This window comes from Lycium ferocissimum, chromosome 1, assembly GCF_029784015.1.
Source record: "Lycium ferocissimum isolate CSIRO_LF1 chromosome 1, AGI_CSIRO_Lferr_CH_V1, whole genome shotgun sequence".
NCBI classification, from domain to species: Eukaryota; Viridiplantae; Streptophyta; class Magnoliopsida; order Solanales; family Solanaceae; genus Lycium; species Lycium ferocissimum.
Window position 1 is genome coordinate 14008746 of NC_081342.1, and position 9578 is coordinate 14018323.

The window sequence follows — 9578 nt, forward strand, 5'->3', positions numbered from 1 at the left end:
CGCTTCAGCTCTATTATTTTTCATTTTTTTAAAATTCTTTTTTACTTGCTATTCTTTATTAGTCCAAATTGACCCTTTTTTGCTTTAATTAATTCTTGTCTTTTTTTACTTCCTCTTTCTTTTAAGTATTAATCTCTTGATATGTGTATCCCAGAATACTAAATATTAGTAAAACGTAACATAAATATTACTCACTTTGTCTCAAAAAGATCGTCTTACTTTCGTTATTAGTTTGTCCAAAAAAGATTGACACATTTCTATAGTTAGAAATAATTTAACTTTATGAGATAATTTACAAGCACAAATATGTAAGACTTGTTTTGGATCATTACATATTTAAAAAAAAAAGCCTTTCCTTTATTTTTAAATCGCTACAGCTAAGTCAAACTACATAATCTTTTAATTTGAGGGAAAGAACAAATAGTAAATTCTTTAAAAGTGATGAATATTATTATGTTGGAGTTTTATAAATTTAAAGGCTATTTTGATCATTCACCGACGTTCGCGCTAAGTGAAGATGAGTGTGTTGAAGTTATAATTCTTGATTCTTTCTCAACCATATATATGCAAGAACATACCAGGGCAACAAAGTATGAATATTGAGGTAACAGTACAAGGTGGTTTGTACAAGTTCGGACTTTTAATGTGGAAAATCTTTTTCTTTCTCAAAAGTTTTAGAGAATAAGCCCTCTTATGTTCCCACCAAAAAAAAAATATGGACCGCCGTATCTTTAATCCTTTAATATCTAAAACCGTAGCATTAAAAAACAAATCTGCATATTCATTCGATTTATCTATATAAATTGAAAAAGATAAATAATCCGAACCGTAACCCAAAATTGAAGAAACCGACCCGTTTACCCTATTTGGATGGTGTGGCACCCCTAAGCTCCAAACCCTGGATCCGCCTCTGATATTAGATATTGAATTCCTTGACCTCTTCGTGTGTCTATTTTTTTTTATAATTTTTAACCCTCTTAGTGAAAATTCTGACTTCACTACCGCATCCATGTATCCAGAATTATGGTGAGGTGTTAGCTACACAAGGGGTCTCACCCACCAACAAACAGCATTAAGGGCGTTAGTCCAAGCATAGGAAATCGCCATTATCTATTCTATAATTAATGAAATTCCTAGAAGTGTGTAGAAATTATGAAACACATGTTGAAAGCTCACAGAATCTCTTATTACCTGTTCTGCTTTTGTGCTCACTCGAAACTACGGCCAATAATTCCCAATTTATTGCTCATATTCCCATCCTTTCATAATAAGTAATTCTTCTTCCAGTTCAAAATAATTGAGATTTTAGATTCGAATACATGAATTAAGGAATTTAATTAGTACTTTTAAAAAATAAGAGGCATATTGATTAAAATACCTTTAATTAAGTGGGACTTTGAAACTATAACAAGCATTAAATTTATTCATTGAATTAAAAATGTGTCAAGAATAAATTTGAAAAAAGAATAAATACTTTCTTAATAGACTAACCTCAATTATTTTGGATCAACTTTTAGAGGCTAAATCCTTGATTATTTTGGACCGGAGAGAGTAGTATTTTTACTTTTCCATTTGTTTCAAAATAGTAGGTGTTTTATATCAAAAGCCGTTGATATTTTTCTTTCAATTTTATCCTTATTAAATAAATAAAATTTTACATAACCAAAAAATCATTAAAGAGTTAGCTTTTTTTCGGTTGATTAAAGGTAAGTTAGTGAAAAAAACTTCTTACTTCTAGAAGTGAGTAATTTTTGTGGGTGTGTCCAAGCTAAAAACATTATTCCCTCCGTCTCAAATTATTTCTCGTGGTTACTAAAAATAGTTGTCTCAAAGTATTTGTCTTTTTAGAAGTTCAAGGCATAATTTATTAATTTTTCTCCATTCTAGAATATTATCATTAATGTAGATGACACATAAATGGAGTACACATTTAATGGAGAAAGATTATAATTTAGACATAAATAAGGATAAGGTAGGTCAAATACCCTCCTAATGAATACTCCCTCCCGATCAAAAAGAGTATCCACTTAGCCTTTTTATTAGGTAAAAAAGAAGTGTGCACTTAGCAAATCAAGAAACAATTAACCTTATTTTTTCAGAGTTGCTCCTATTAAATGTTATGTGATCAGATCCCAATACCTATTTAATGTGCGCAGTTTAGTTATACCTATTTTTTCCTGTGAGTTAGCCGGGGCTGCGCGAAATTATGCGGGTGCGGGGGGACGGGACGGGACGTAGGGGACTTTTTGGGGGACGGACGGGACGGGGACTCCTTAAAGCGGGGGACTTGGGGGCGGGGACTTTGGGGGACGGCTTTGGGGGACTTTGGGGCCTTTTGGTCCCGTCCCACTCCAAGGGTGGACGGGACGGGCACTGGGGATTTTTTTTTATAAAACTTCAAACTTAACATTTAAATTGATAACTTATTAGCTAATATTAAATTTTCAAGTCTTTATAAAAAATTTAAAGACTTGGATTTATTTTTAGGTATTTATAGTTTATAATAGGAGAAAATAATTTCAAGTAAGAACTATTTATTTTTTATAACTTATAACTTTAAAGTCTTTAAATGTATTTAACAACGGCTATTTTTTGAACTTCTAAGGGATATTATTTTTAATTTATTACATAATATTAAATATACTTTCAAGTCTTTATAATCTTTATAAAGAATTGCATTCTTTTTTGTAGTTATGTAAAGAAAAATAATTTCAAGTAAGAACTTTATGTTTATTTATTCAAAATAGATCTTTTATATTTCATCAAATTTGACTCAAAGTCTCAAATACAAGAAGAGCACCTAATCTACACAGCCACCTTCCAGGAAGGGTTATGTTTCAATTAGGCCTTTAAGTTACAATAAGATCACCTAATCTACACAGCCACCTTCTAGGAAGGGTTCTGTTTTAACTAGACATCTAAGTAGGGCTGGGCATAAATACCGAAAATCGAAAAACCGAACCGAACCGAAACTTCAACAAACCGAACCGAACCGAACTAGTTTGGTTCGGTGTTTGGTGTCCACCTTCAAAAACCGAAACCGAAATAGCCGAACCGAAGTTTGATAAAACCGAACCGAAAAACCGAACACACACCGAAATTTAATACATTACCCAAAAAAATTAAAATAGTCCAGGCCCATTAAGTTTAAAGCCAAAAAAACCCAATTGTAACAAGCCCTCTTTTGCATTTGTATCCCTAATTTTCAACTTCAACAGAAAATCAAATATGTTAAGGAAGGCAACTAGGATGTGTCTTTAGGATTAATGTATGTCCTTTATGTGTGTTTTCTTAATTATTCTTACGGTATGTATATAACACCTAGTAATCCTATATCATGGTTATAGTTTTCTATTCTCGTGTATCCTGTTTGTTTGATTTTGATTTCAATTTATCAGTTTTATGTTTTATTGCTTTTGAGAATATGAATTAGTGTCAAGGGAATCGCTTCTAATATCATATCAAAAAAATCGAATTGAAAAAACCGAAATCGAACTTTAAAAAATCGAAACCGAAAGAACCGAACCGAACTAGTTGGGTTCGGTGTTCGGTGTTCACCTTCAAAAAACCAAAGCCGAAATAGCCAAACCGAAATTTGATAAAACCGAACCGAAAAACCGAACGCCCACCCCTACATCTAAGTAGTTAATTATAAATTATCACACTAAAACTTGTACGGATCTATGTACATTTTTTCTAATTGTCGTATCGCTTCCGTTGCATTCAATTCTGGAATTGGTATATCTCCTTGACGGTCCATAAGTTTCATGCCATCATCGCTATTAGTATTGATTATCTCTTCATATTCTTCTTCTTCTTGACGGGTTAATTTTGGTAGCCCACGATTTCTTCTTCTCGCGTTGATCCAATCCCTGAATAAGACAGAAATCTCCAAGCTATCTTATGCTAATGAATGTCTGTGATCTCCGAGTTGAAATCTTGCCGCGCTAAAAGTTGCCTCCGAAGCTACTGATGATGATTGAATAGTTAGGATATCTCGAGCCATTTTTGAGAGTAATGGAAATGCCTTGCCACGCTCCCTCCACCATCCTAAAATATCTTCATTGTCGTCGTCGTCCACAATGATGCTTTCCAAACTCTGATCAAGATAAGATTCAAGATCACTTTCATTTTGAGTATTAGCAATACCAAGCCATGCAAAGATCCATTGATCTATCAAATTTTCTATTGCCAAATTTAGCCTTATTTTTTTGTGAAGGACGTTGATTTCCACTTCTACTTTCTTCAGATTTATAATTATTATACATTAATTTAACTTTTAATTCTATGCTACGTTTACACTCTTCAACATATGGATGTTTTTAGGAGGAATATCTAACTAAAAATAAATTTTGTCAACAAATCCCTGAGCACCTCTTAATTTTAAAGACGGGTCAAGTATACAAGCAATCAAATAAATATCGGGAATAGGAAAAAAATACTTTTTAAATTTGAGAATCATTTCATCAACGGCTTCCTCATGTTCGTTTGATTCTCTATATTCTGCAAATAGTTTTGTAATCCCACAAATATAAAATAACATTTGTGCAATTGTAGGATAGTATTGACCGGAAAATGCTTTTGTTGCAATATAAAAATTTTCTAAAAAAATACATAGTCCTTCAATTTCATTCCAATCACTATCTTTTATTTGTTCATGGGGATGTAATGATGTGCATTAAAAACATATTGAAGGGGTTTTTGATATTCGTGAGCAACAAGTAGCATTTCATATAAAGAATTCCACCTAGTACAAACTTCTTTTGGAATTTTTCTAACAGACCACAATATTTTTTAAGCAAATTAATTCTACTTTGCTTATGAGCGCTAAAAACATATTGACAAGCATATCGTATTTTTTGTAGAGAACCCTCAAATAAATCAAGACCATCTTTTACAACTAAATTAAAAACATGGCATGCACACCGGCCATGAAAAATATCAAGGTTAATTGGGCAAATTCTTATAGCCATAAGTTTAGCACTCTTAGTCATGGAAGAAGCATTATCAAATGTAACAGTTAATACTTTGTCAACAAGACCATATAATTGCAAAATGTCTAGAACACTTGTAGAAATATAAGAACCTATTTTTTTCTCATCAATATATTTATAACCAAGTAACGCTTTTGCATATTCCAATTATGATCTATCCAATGTACCGTAACACATAAATAATCATTGTCATTAACACTGCGACCCATATCAGAAGTGACAGATACTCTAGTATATAGGTGATGGAACACAAAACGCATATATTGACAATAATCACTTTGAAATTTAAAAACGTCGGCTCTAACAGTGGATCTAGGAATGCCTTGAAAAGTAGGGTTATACATAGCTCTAATGTAATGCACAAAATCGGTTAGAAGGAAAACTAAAAGGCAAGCCACAAACCGCAACCATTTTAGCTAGTTCTTCACGATCTCTATCTTTATTATAAGTCATTTGAGTGACAGCAGGGGTAGAAGGATTTAAAGTTTCTTAGACCATATTAGATCCCCCAGCAGATCCACCGGGAGCGTGATCGTTTAGGCGCCCGTTCTGGCGTGTTTTTAAGTCCGCCGCTAATCGAGCATCTAAGTATGGTTTTCCAACACATGTTCTCAAGTGTCTAGTTAAACCACCCGTCCCACCCGCCCCTCCACCGCTTCGGTGTTTTAAAATTTGTTTACATTTGTGACAAATAGCCTGAGTTTTAGTATCATCTAAAGTCATGAATTTCCATACGACACTAGTTCTAGGACGTCGCGCCTCGCCGTACCCCCGAGCAGAGGTATAGGGGGCAACCGGCCTCCCAGACCGAGATGTAGTCTAAGTTGGGGCTTTAATGTGACTAGTAGTGTCTCATTTAAATCTAATTCCTCGCCTTCTTCTACTTCTAAATTTTCCAAATCATCAAATTCTAAATTAGCATAAGCTCCATCTAAGGCTTCAAACTTTGTAATTCTAAATCTTCTCGGAATGAGGAAAACCGGGGGAGCAAAAATTCCGCTTCATCAACATAAGTGAAATCCTCTGTATTGTTTCTAAATTGAAATTTAGATTTACTAGAAGAACCAGATTTACTACCCGTACTACTATGGCTAAAAAGGTTAGGGATTTCGATAATTTTACCTAGGACCGGGATCTTAACTTTTTTGACATATTATCAAAGTATAATAAAATAAAATATGAAAATTAATTGAAAAAAAGACGCAAATAAAATCCAAGAATTAAATAAATTAAAGGATGGAACGAGTACCAAACGTTCGCGTAAAGCGTACGTAAATCGCAAACGTTGAAATTGAAATTATGTTACTTCAAGCTTGAAAGTTGCTCCAAAATTCAAATATTGCCCACTTCACCAAAATAATAATAATAATAATAATAATATCTCACCAAATATTAGAGAGAGATATAATTGATAACAAATATTAGAGAGAGAGACAATTGGTAGATGATTTGTGTGAGAATGAATAAAATGAAGAAGTATTTATAGTTTAGAATTCGGATTAAAATGCAATTTATTAAACTTTAGGGGCATTTTTTTTTTTTGGGAGAAGGGGACTCCAATGGCTGAAATCAGACCGTTTGGAGTCCCAAAATGTTAACGTTGCAACGGTCAAAAGGCAAAAGGTCGACCGATTGCACTTAAAAAAAAAAATTAGTTCAATTTTCCGGGCCGGGCGGACCGGCCCCCGTCCGAGCCGGCCTCGATCGACTTTTCGCCCCTTCCACCCCCTTACCCGTCCCCCTACCCCCTATGCCCCCTCCCCTATCGTGGGGCGGGACCGGGACCGTCCCATCCCCACTGATAGTCTTAGTGAAGAAATCATTGCAAGGACACTCTTTTTTATCCCGGAGGAGATTTCTTGGGCGGACGTGTAAAACAAAAAATAATAAATAATTTGACATAGAAAATATTTATTATTAAACGGAGGGAGTATTAAATAACCGACCCTAATGCGAATAAACAAGTCAAGACTTGGGAAATGATAATTTCTAAACTAGGCGGTTTGGCAATAGTTCAATTGAAGTCCAAAAATTATAAACTAAAGTTGATTTTAAATTAAAAAAAAAAAAAAAATTGAATTGTTGAACATGAATTTTGTTTGTGAAAAATTGAAATTTATGAGTAAAAATCAATGTTTTACTTAAAATGCACCTTGAAATTAGAATTTAATATTTTTAGCTAGCAATTTATAATACTGAAGTTCAATTTACTCATGAACTAACTAGTACCTCAAAAATTGAAGTTTAGTAGTGGTAAATACTATAAGTAATACTTATGCACAATTAGGATTTAACAGTTATTTTGCACAACGGGCAAGTAATTTTAATTTTGCAAACATGTGTAATCTGCTTCATTTAACCTTCATATCACGCACCAAAATTAGATGTTATACATAAGATATAAAAGATCGGGTAGTGATAGACGACTACAGATGAGATTGTTTGAAATGTGACTATCTCATCTACTAAAAGTTTAAGCTATTAAAGCGAACAAACTTCTATTATTTAATTATTATATTGTTACCCACTCAATATGATATCAGAACAGACAGAGGTTCTGGAATCAAGTCTTCACTCTCACTCTTTTCACGTGTTTGGCCGTGACAAACAGAATCGATCCCGAGAATGAGAATAAATTAAGTAATTAAAAATCTACTCTCTTTAATTAATAATAGCATACATTTTTAATGAGTGATCCCATAAATACTTCAACAAAAAGGCTCAATCTATCCTGTCAAAATTTATCAACTCACTCCCAGAGCCTCAACGGCTCAATCTATCCTGTCAACTCAAGCCTTCAATTTCTCCTATGAGTATTCCCTGCAATATAAGACATTTATAGCTACAAAATCTAAGTTATGACTCTCGCCGTTCACTTTTACTTGTCCGTTATTTTAAAAATAGATTTTTTCTTTTACTTGTCACTTTTAACATATCAAGAGAAGACAATTTATTTTTTTCTGTTTTACCCATAGTATTAATTACTCACTTCAAATCATTTTTCAAATTCAATAAAAATATGCATCAATTAATATGGATACATTGGTAAATTATGTACTCCATTTATTATTTCTTAAACAACATGAAAAATTCAAAGCCTTTAAGTAAAAGTGAACGGAGGGAGTACTATCTTTAAGTTTTTTTAATTTTTTTTTTTTTTTTGACCTTTTTGTAGTTGATCCAATTGTTTAAATTAACTTAACATACCATATTAAATATTTCGTCCACGGACTCACCATGTTATTTCTGTGTGGAGAATGGAATACCTATATCAGTTACGGTAGGTAGAATTTAGAAAGCTGAAACATGGCAGCGTGTGCGTATTATAGAAACGTTCTTCCGTTCTATTCAGAGAAAAAGTAACCTAGATCCTTGTCAATAGTGAGAGGTTATGATTCCTTAAGGACACACAAGCAACGTGTGGGCTCAGAATAATTTTCTACACGTGTGGGCTCAGAATAATTTTCTACATTTTTGTTCCAGTACCTTTCTTCTCAGTTTTCAAACTGGTTTATTTAATTACTGTTTCGGAACACGGAAACTAATAAACATACCATATTCACCGTATAGTAATTAATATTTCATCCAGGGACCCACCATGTTAATTCTGGAGAGGAGAATGGAATTACCTGTATCAGTTACGGCCGGTAGAATTTAGAAAGAAAGAGAATGGGAAATGTAAATAAAAGTAGAATTTAAGTAGTAGCCTGGCAGACTACTAGATCGAGTAGTCCGTATTTTGTTTACTTTATAGGCGTGAAGTAAGGTTCTGCTAACAGGAACACAACGTTTCAAGCGTGGCATACTGGCAAGGCATGCGTTAAACTATGCCCACATTCTATTTGTGGAAATAGCGCCAAACAGGCATGTCCTATGCTAGCTACTCTCTTTTTGTCTAATTATTGAGACACATTCAGTATGATGTTGACGACGATGCTAATCTAGCTAGGTCTTGCTCGATCCATGTCTTTGGCATCTAAAATTGAATGGGTGAAATTAAGAAGAGTGTCTTTATTCTACCCTCAACGTAATGATGCCACATTTCGAACATTGTTGGGGTTTTGGCATGGCGTGTATTTGGGACCCAGGGCGGAGAGACCCCATCACTCGTATTCTCCGATCTATGAGACATTATCTTTGTTTCTTCTATTTGTGGGTCCAATGTCCATATTCCCTCCGCTCAACTATTACTACTCCTCCCGTACAATTTATGTGATACTCCCTCCGTCCCGTAATGTTGTTACCGATCCGCGATTTTTATTGGATAAAAAAAAAAAAATTGAACCAAACTAACACACAAAAAAAAAACAACACATATATAGGTTTCACGCACTAATTTAGTGCGTAAAAGGACCAAACTGCAAAAAATAAAGTTTGGCCTTTCACGCACGAAATTCGTGCGTGAAAGAGGCCAACAAAAGTCGGCCCCTCCTTCCTCACCAGACGACCCGAACCATTCCAACCCCACCAATTTCCCCGCCATTAAACCTCCATTTCAGTGGTCCCCAACCCCCCAAAACGTATTTTTCGTATTGTTTTTCAACCCGAAACAATATTTCGTATATCAAGATAGAAAAAGTTTCT